The following is a 10,497-nucleotide window of genomic DNA, read 5'->3' on the forward strand; positions in this document are numbered from 1 at the left end:
CAAGGGTCACAGGTCAGGTCACATGAACCTAACTTTAGGTACTATGGTTGTGCGATGCATGTTTTATGGCCAATTTTTCATTTCCAACTAAATGGTGTTGGTTATAAGACTATCAGGTACGGCTTAGGTCACTTTCTGGTGAAGGTCAGGTCAAGGTCAGGTCAAAAAAGGTCAAATTTTAAAGTTGATAGTTTTGCATAAAATGGGTATTGATTCGATGCAGCTCGTCACGGGGAGTCTAATGGTGGTCTTTGTTTTGCGCTACGGGGTCTAGAATTGCTTAAAATTGAGTTTGAAAATTTGACGTCATCAATTTTGAACAGTTTTTTTCGCTATAACTTCCCCCAAAAAAGAGGTATCAATCTGAAATTTGGTATGTGGATAGAAGGCGGTAAGAACTATCACATATATTCCGGTTTTTGCGAAATTCAAAAAACTTTTTGGATTTTTCGGCTATAATATTCAAAAAATATATTTTTTGATTTTTGGGGGTCAAAATCCAAAAGTTTCAAAAATCCGAGATAGCAGTTTTGTAGCCCTGTCAATTCTACAGCTTTTATGTATTTATCGTTTTTCTGTATTTGCAAAGCTATAGGTCTGACAGCTCTTCCCGCGAAACCCTTTTTTGGGTCGAAAACGGCAGAACATGACGTCACTCTGACGTCATTTCTGGCCAACCTATCATAGCCTCTGGAAAAATTTTTGGTGACATTGTGTAAAATTGATGTCCGGGAGGGTACTGAAAGTTTGGTGACGATCGGCGCAGCGGTTCTGGAGATATATTGAAAAGTCTGGAGGGGGGGCAAAAAATAGCCCCCCCCCCACCAGGGCGCGGGTTAAAAGCATAAAAAATCGTTTATACCATACATAACTAAACGAGGGCCCAGAAAAAGGTCAATTTTTCAACTTTTTATTTTTGACATAAAAACCCAGCCAGCAATTCGGAGCTTTCCCCGTACGGGGAAGGCCTATGGCGAGCTTGGGGCAGGCTCGGGGAAACCCCAACCGTTCTCCTGGGGAAAACGGAGCGTTCGCTTGGGATTTGAGACACTTTGTACGGGGAACTTTGTGCGGGATTCGTACGGGGAAACGGTATAACTGCCCAAGCGTTCCCCAAACGTCCCCCAAGCTACCCCCGCGCCGACTATGGTTAAAATCCGTTGTTAAGTCGGTTCCCCGTACGGGGCTATCGAACATTTTCCCCAAGAAGATCCTGTGCGAGCCCCGCACATTCCCCCACCCGGCTATACGGGTTTATGCTTACTGGAGACCTTCCCCGATCGGGGAAATCGTGATTTTCCCCTAACGTTCCCAGACCTTTTCCCCGCGCGAACCCCGGCCGTTCCCCGACTTGGCAATGGCCCCAATGCCTTGTCCGCTTTTTTCCCCGTACGGAGAAGCCAGTAAAAAACCGCACTGGGAAACAGATCGGGTCCCATTAAAATTGACAATGACTATTTATTTTGTCTGTAAACATACAAATATTTGTATACACATACTTGTTTACATACAAACAAAATTGTCCACTTGTTTCCCCGCAATAGGGAAACGATAAAACCGCACAGGAAAATAATTAGAACCAATCCATTTGGCCATGCCTGTTTATTTCCAGATTTTCAGGACGCTTCAACGACTAGATAAATACACAACAGTCGGCCAAGCATGGTATGTGTCTGTACCATTACAGCCTATACTATTGTTATGTGGAGTCCTTCATTTGATGAAAGGTTAACATACTTGATATAATCGTTACAAATCAAGACAAACACTAAAAAAGCTATTATTCACTTAAAATACATTGTGAACGCTTAGCAGGTGGCAAACATGACATACAGCAGCAGCACAGCAGTGACGAACAACAGGTGACGAACACGAGCACTGGAAACTGGTCTAACCCCAGTTCTAACACGTCGAACCCCAGTTTTTCCTCTGCAGCAGGAGTCTGTTCAGCAGATTGAGAACGACGGCTTTGCTGTGGTCTCCCTACAGCTGGTCCCGCCTTCCGTTCAGTAGTGCCCTGGATCCACAACTCGATTCTTCCTTCTGGCTGTTTCAGACACATCTCAGCGGTCAGCTGCCACTGGGAGCCACCTTGCTATGATCCATGTCCCAGCGCATCTCCAGGAATTCTGCCAGGCTGTGCACAAAAACAAAAATATGTGCACTTGTAGGTATATCAATCAGGTTTTACAGCTAGCTACTACATGGAATGTCCTTATATGGAAACTTCAGCTTACGCTGAAACATGGTGAATGCCATTTTATGAAATTACACTTATTTATAACTTTTTTCCACGAAAAGTGCTTACAAATTGAATGTGATATACTTTGAATAGTTAATTAAAACAGGAAATAAGAATTCAATAATTAAATTTGTACTTCTAAACATTTCTCATTCCGGGAAAAGTCATTAGGTAATAAATGTTTTAAGTCTATATTACGCCTTACGAAGTTCCTCGTGAAAGCACTTGACAGATAAATGAACGCCGTTTGACAATTAAAATCGATTGCTAGTTTATCAAGATAACAATGAAGTCCCTTTTACAAGCAGAGCTGTCTAGTAGAGCTGCTGAAACAGGCTCTTTCCGAAGACAGAAAATGGAATGCGAGAGCCTATTCAAATGCATGTAATTTATTACAATCGCGTCAATCGTTCGCACATCCCTGTAAGCGGTTGATGCGATCGTGATTTCATGTATTTAATTAATGGCCTCTCGCATGATATTTTCTGGCTGTAGAAAGAGTGTGTTTCAGCCTTAACCCTATTAGTGGCAGGGGGGGTTGTTTTTATCCACCCCTCAGGTTTCTCGGGAATATCTCCGAAACCGCTGACGCTACAATGCTGAAATTTTCTGACTTTTCCTAAAACTAAATTGGGCACATTCCCTGAAAATTTCAAGTTCATAACTTTACCAGGGGCGGCTCCAGAGCACTGGGAATTGGGGGTCCTATTCGTGAAGCGAGTCATTTGGGCGAAGATCACGATGCTGCACCAGTTTTACGAACAGTGAATGAAAGGTATCATGTGATAACATATACAAAGTTATTGTGCATCCTCCTTTGACTCGTTTTTGCTATAATAGGCGGATCCAGGCGTCCAAAAAGGGGGGTTATTTTTTACCTCCCAACATAGGTGCCCTGACACCACCTATGCATGACCATTGACCAATACAATTTTAGTCGTTCTCTCATAAGAAAATTGTAACATAACAAGACCATTGCCACCCTTTTTAGAAACAGTACCAACAAAAACCTTATTTACTATACTTTTTGTGTACCCCCAATCTCAATAATCTGTATCCGCCTATGATTCTTGAAAATGCATATTGTTAGGATCCATGTGAATTCCTGGTTCATTCTCTATCGATCGGCAAAAGTTGCGTTAAGATTGGTTCAGAAACCTGGCCGTGATAAACAGTCTAAAATGTATCTGCAATTTTCCCGTTTTTACCCCCCTCTACCCCCCTATTGACATTTTTTTTTTAGAAATGTAGATCTCGTTGAGCCAAATCGAATGCCGTTTGAATTTTGAAAATCGGCCGGTTAGATCTCGAGATATCAAGGGGGGGGGGTCGTAAACAGCCCCCCCTGCCACTAATATGGGGTAGCCAGGAGCCTGCCACTAATAGGGTTAAGACTTGGGTGAAGGACAGGTTATTCAACAGCTCTAAGCTAACCTCCACCCCCATAAACTGCTTACCAGCCTCGCCTGGAAGTCACTCTTCGGTTGCTCATGCGAGCAATTACGCATTAACTCCATGCCGGGTTCATACTGCTGTTATGGGTTCTGCCAAGTCCCGTTGGAAACCTTCCGGTCGTAACCGGCAGACGTCCCTCTAGAACAGAAGCAGATGAAGCATTAGGCTGATGACATTATATTGTCCGGGCAATTTAAGGATAATCTCAGACGGAGGTTGATGACCTCAGTCATTTTTACGTCATATTCTGCATATCCTAGACAGTGATCAAGATATTGTGTGTATTGAAAGCTTTGTCTTTTACAATAAACTTGAGTTAGTAACGTCATTTCATGTCTGTCATGGATTCGTTACAGTTAAGTGCTTTAGTTCATTACCAACACAGCATAGCTTCCTCGTCGAGCTGCGTCCTCCGTTGGTGCCGAGTCCAGCTTCTCACGCACTGACCCCAGCGGTAGATCACGACTTTGGGCACAGGTCAGTCAAGCGGTCACCACATCTCGCCGTTCACCGTCTTCGTTCACAGTTCTGCAGTGTCGCTGCACTCTTCAGTGCCAACCATGGTCTGACCTGGAGCGGTACCTAGCCCACGGCTTGCTCACACAACCGCGCGGCGCAGTGACTCTGGACCGACTTCCCCCGTTCGTCCCGTCTGACGCGTCGGCACGGCCCCATTCACGATGACAAATGGCGACAGGAGACGCCCCTCAACCAGATGTGCGGACGGAACCGACGGCGGCCGGTCGTTGCTACCCCTCCCTCCCCTCCCCTCGCTGCGTTGAGCCGACACTTCTAAGTCCTTGTAAGTCGTAAGCAGTGTGTTGTTGAAATTTTGATGCTTTTGTAATTTCAATGCGATGAGTGGTGACAGAAGAAAAAACGCAATGTTTATGCCACAGCATTGCGAGAAGAAACATAGATCCTGAAAGTTGTCAAAGTTGTTTTTACCTCATGATGTAAGGGCACCAACGTTCGTTCAAAGTAATGACGTGTGCGTGTCCTCATCCTCACGACTTAGCAGGCCCCGTAAACCAAGACGGCTTTACCTCTCTTTTAGGTCGAAAATTACATAGACCAAATGTCTACAATCAAATGTTTGCGAATAACCGTTTTCATGATAGGTAACTGGTAGGGGAAAGTGGGTGTATTGCGCCCTCCTAACCAATTGCGCCCACCAACATTCCCACGAATTCAATGGCATGTTTATAATTTTGTGTTCGAAAACAATATTTTCACTACCTGATAGTTCATTTTATGGCCCAAGCTCTCCGACGAAGCCAATCAGCAGGGCTCAGTTACGCCACCAAAGATATTACGGCGTTTTCTTAGCTTTTTTGCATTATTTTGAACCGTTGGCTATAAAAATCTGTGATACGTGTGTGATTTTCAGAGTGATATTTAGAAAGAAAGCCCATTTTTCATTATATTTCACTTAAACAGTAAACTTCCTTCAGCATATTTATGATAACTTCTACGCTTTTATTAAAAAGTACCTCAATTCTAATTGCGCCCATGGCAATTGCGCCATGGGGGCGCAAATAGAATAATGGTGTAGCTATTGTATCACGACAGTATGAATGCACCATTAACTGATTGCAATAAAGAAGGAGTTTAAGGCCAGGCAGGGGAGCAGCCCGCTGTTGCCAGTCCAAAAATTATTTCTCTCGTCAAATTTATAATGCAGCTGCCATTTAGGCTGCCAACTTGTGGTGTAATTGACAAAATACGGCATTTTCAACATGGACTCGGGCGTGAGAGGTGACAGCTATGATCAAAAAGTAAAACTGATGTCAACAAGCTGTCCAAACGATAAAAATTATTAATTTTGAGAGAAACGATTGAAAATTTAAACATAATTTCACATATATCTAGTCGGTTACATAAAACGTTTTCGTTGTACTTTTACAAACATACGGGCACATGTAGTTATTTACCTGGGCAAAAAACATCGCGATTTATATCTACATTTATTATTTATCCAGCCTGATTAACATTATAAATGTTTAAGTAAGCCGCAATGACATTACACTGCCGGGGTGTATGCATTCCGTCTCATTCGCTTAGCCATGATTAAGTATAGGGCGCAATTGGATTCTAATTGCGCCATCCCCCTGGCGCAATTTACAGCAGTTGTCGGTAAATGCGCCCTTTTGCATGTTTCTGAAAAGCAGCTGTCGGAAGCAAACGAAACATTCTTAATTGATCGGGAGGCTCTTAAATCGTAGCTAATGAGTTCCTCTTTGAGGTGGTTACCAGTGCATGCTTATATCTCCAGCGGTTTTCTTACAATTAGCGTTTTTCCTTAAGGTGGCGCAATTCACCCTCCTTCCCCTACACAATTGGTAGACATTTGGTCCAGATACGGTGCCGATTTGATCAATTATTAGACATTATTTTCGATTAAAACACTGAAATAAATAGATATATGATATGAAGATATGAAAACGAGATTTGGTGCAAATTCGGTCAGGTTTGATGCATTCGCCAGATCACCTGTCATGAAAACGATGATAAAAAATCGTTATATCGTTATATCGTTATATCGTTATAAAAATCGTTATATCGTTATATTTTTTATTATATCTCCCTTCAATCGATGGATGAGCCTATAGCTCTAGAACTGCTCCTAAGACAGCTTTTAGCATTCCCAAGATGCAATTTTTCTTTATTGAATACTTGTGGAATTACATGCTGGAAGTCGATCTCAGACGTCCTACTGGCGGTTGGGATTCGTCTGGGGATTAAGTGTAAAATCCCGAGCGGGGAATTTCAACAGTTCCCCTACTTTTCCCCAATCAAACTGTTCTTCAAAATGGGTCGGGGATGACGCACCCTTCCCCGTACGGGGAATCTGATCTTTTACCCGACCGAACCCCAACAGTGGGGTTTGATTTGGGAATGCTGCTCTTTCCCCGTACGGGGATCGGTATGATTTCCCCATGTCTTTTGAACATATTACCGATACAGTCGGGGAAGGGATGGGGAACACGGACCGTCCCCCGATCCGATAGGGGAATTGTACGTTCTCCCCAAGCTTTCCCCAACACTGTCCCCGCACGTTCCCCAAACGAATTGCTGGCTGGGAATGCACTTTTTATAGTCGAGCTTTGTCCCAGGAATCTAGTGGTGCCATTTCTTTTCACATGCGATGTTCAGAAGTGCCTCTAATTCACGAAAATGCTTATGACGTCACCATGCCCTATGCATGTTGGAGCTATTTTTTACAATTTGGGGGCCAAAAATCAAGATAGAAAGTTGAAATTTGGCACATCTAATGTTCTAATAGAGCTCTATAACATATATTCCGGTTTTTGGGAAATTCCCAAAATTTTGGATTTTATTAGCTGTTTTCCAAAAAATATAGTTTTTTGAATTTTTAGGGGTAAAAACGCATTTTATGGAAAATCCGAGATAGCCATTTTAAAGAACTCGTTGAGCTGCGTCTATTCATGTTCTTAATTTGCAATTTGCTTAAAACCTCGATTTTTGGCGATTTCTTAAACATTTACCATTTTTTGACTGAAAACGCCATGTAGTTACATCACTAAAATCGATATATCTAAAAAAAAAATGGATTTTTTTTCTTAATAATTGCACAGGAGACGTCAAATTGATGGGGGAGAAGGTATGCCAAGTTTCAAGTAGATTCATGAGTTATTCAAGAAAAACGGAGGGGGCGGGGGTCGGATCCGACCCCCCAGGCGGTCGCGGGTTAACAGTTGTAGCGTCATTAAAGTCTGTCAGAATAAAGCAACTAGGCAGCTACGGCATAGTTCACACCGTTTTATTCAAATTTGCGAACCCTCACTTTATTCGGTAGCGATCATATGTGACTTGCAAACGTTTCCTAAGACCGGACACCGGCCGGCGGCCTGTTACGCACATGCACTGCACGTCGATATGATCTCGCAGATCAGTGTGATAGTTGATACTGAGCTGACCGGAGCGCAAGCAGTGCAGACCATGACCTCCGGCTACCAGTGGAATGGGGATGTTGTCACTGGATTGTATCGGTACTGTATATGTATATAATATATTCATATAGCTATGCGCCGGCGCAGAGGCGTCGTCTATGGCCCATAATCCGGCCTGTCCATTGTGATCCCCTGATATGCCGGCATGGGTCTTGGCAGCGGAAATGTGGGTGACGGCGACGGGCGAGTCAGCTAAGGCGATACCGTAGCAATGATTTAGAAGAGTTGTCGTTTTATCAGGATAAGTTTATTTGGTATCAGATGCATGCCGCCCTTGGGCACTCCATGTAACGTTCGAAACCTGACCAAAGCTTTATTCAACGAGTCTCAAGTGAGGATATCTATAACACGTCGAGCTGAGCATATAAATCATTTATGTGAAGGGAACAGAAAGAACGAGTTTAACCTCGAGCTAATCAGGCTGAAACACTCTAGCGGGACAGCACGACTCTTCGAACCGCTGTCACCGAGGTCACGAGAAGTTTCCTGAAAAGCTGTTCATGGTTCATTTAGTACACGAGTAAGCGGCGTGACTGTAGAACAAGTCGCTGACAACCGTTGCCGCTGCGGCTGCGGTGTGGCTAAGGAGGGGCATGCGTGGCTCGCCGCTCGCCAGCGCCGTTGCTCCCCGGGCCGAGCCGCGTGTTCCGGATGTTGTTTCGGTTGTTGACATTGTACAACTGCCAAGTAGCCGTTTGACAGGCGGAAAACGTTTGTGCGGACGCGTGTTGACAAACTCACGGGGCTTCTGTCACATTACAAGCCCGTGCTGTCGGATACAGCCGAGAGTGTGGCTGATAGCTGATACATTGAGACTGGTAAGCCACAGTTTCATGGGCCGCCACATCACATATATTTGCAACATAAGTTATACTTATAGAGACATATTTACAACGTAACTACAAAAAGACGATAAAAATGATATTACCGGGAGTGTGAGAGACTCGGAGATGCTGCAGTGCCCGTTTTTCAGAAAGGAAAGCGAAGCAACATGGATTCTATCCAGGGCATATTTTAAGGCACTTACTGCGTCCCATTTTGGGACGCAGCCCCCTCGCCTTGGGACGTAGCCCCTGCTAATTTGACCCACTGCGTCCCTGCCCTGTCCGGTTCCCTGACCTGTGCCCTGCTGTCTGCCCTGACCTGTACCCGGTCTTCCCTCTAAAATGTCCTGTGCCATGCACTGCAACCTGCCGTGCCTTACTTTCTGCCCTCCTCAGTGCCCTACTCTGTTCCTTGCCCTGTGCCCTTAGTCGTAGCACGTGCCCTCTGCTCAACTTTGGGACGCAGTAAAAATTTGTTAAAATATGCCCTGATTCTATCCATCTGAAATTAAACTAACCCAGCAGGCAGCACGGAAGGGGAGGCGCAAGAAGTATCTGGGGTTTCGCGCTAACTGGCCGACTCCTAGCCGATGACTTCATTGAAGCCCGAGTGTAACTGTTAGAATAACGCCTGAATTCATTTGCAATCGTGCCTTCAGATGTATTTTGAAAAAATAAAAGCGACTTACACTAATGCATATTGCATATTGCATGTCACGTCAGGCGTCAGCTCTGACCGTTGCAGTCTGCACAATAATATCGGCAACAAGCAAACAGTGCTACTTACCTACATTTTGACAACCACGCTACCCTGCTCGAAATAGAAACTCCCGTTGCTTATCTCACATTCACATAAACAAGTCGTGATCGATTTATATGTGACTGTGCTGTCACGACAAAACAAACTCGAGCCGATACACTGTTTTTCTTCATAAGCTTCAACGACATAAAGTTAGGTACTGAGCCTTCTTGTCCCAATTCAAGCAGTTAATACTGACGATAGGTCAAACCTGAGAGGATCACTTAGAAAAAGCGTTAAAAGGGCTATCAATTGCGCTTTTCTCAAGACCAGCGCAAATCCAAGACCAGCGCACAAGACCAGGCCACCAAGTCATGGCAAGTGCCCTTTCCAAAAACGTTTTTGCCAAAGCCACAGTGGCTAATTGCTTTGAAACTTCCAGAGATTTATGACAGTGACTGGTCAGTGTTACAAAACTTTTACCTCGTATTCTCGATATTGATGATCTAAGTTTAGTTCAATATTGCGACCTCTCCATCATAGGTCAATGAGAGAAAATTGAACTGCGACTTTTTTGGGGCGAAAGCTATTCTAAACACTCCAAATCACTGATTCGTGTAAATGGTTATTGGTTAATGTTGAATGTTGACTCAAACCACAGATTACACACAGATGTGTAATCTGTGGTCAAACCTTGCATCCATGACCTCACCTCAGACACATGAGGTACCTATAGGGTAAGGTGCCTAATTAGCGACCCTTTCCGATTTGCGACCTACCTCCCTACAGAAAAACTGGCAGGAGAAAACGGGGTAAAAATATCGTCAAAAGGTCAGCCATACTTTGGTTATCAAATTAAATTATTTTCCGGTCGTCGATATTTCTGGTGGGACGTTTCAGGTGAGTTTAAATAAAAATGACGAGTTTCTTATCCAAAACGTGTATGTTTGGGCCCTCTCTGATGAAAAGCGATGCACATTAGGATGATGCACCTTTATTATTCTGAATCGACATTCCTTTTTCAATTGATTGCCGTTTTCCCATAGTGAATCGCTCAGCTGTGCACAGCACGACGGTTAAAAATGTGTCGCAACTCATATTTCCTATTTGCGCCTGACATGGTCGCAAATAGCTCAAGAAGGGAAAGAAAGGGGAAAAGAGAGAAATGAAAATGAGGTGTTGCTGAAGCTTGCAATGTGTGGCAGGGGATGCCAAATGTCGTCACCGACTGCAGGGGTGCCGAATTCAGCGCGGACCTCGAAT

The 10,497-nt window shown here is 44.0% G+C and overlaps 1 long non-coding RNA gene across 1 annotated transcript; it reads right to left on the reverse strand.

Annotated features, from left to right (window-relative positions):
* Nucleotides 1-1,438: 1,438 nt before the first annotated feature.
* LOC122394376 lies at nt 1,439-4,382 on the reverse strand. Its single transcript, XR_006258849.1, has 3 exons — nt 4,075-4,382; nt 3,700-3,835; nt 1,439-2,137 (listed from the first exon to the last, which is right to left on the reverse strand). It is a non-coding gene; the product is annotated as an uncharacterized LOC122394376 (long non-coding RNA).
* Nucleotides 4,383-10,497: the final 6,115 nt, after the last annotated feature.

This window comes from Amphibalanus amphitrite, unplaced genomic scaffold (genome assembly GCF_019059575.1).
Source record: "Amphibalanus amphitrite isolate SeventyFive unplaced genomic scaffold, NRLGWU_Aamphi_draft 000588F_arrow, whole genome shotgun sequence".
NCBI lineage: Eukaryota > Metazoa > Arthropoda > Thecostraca > Balanomorpha > Balanidae > Amphibalanus > Amphibalanus amphitrite.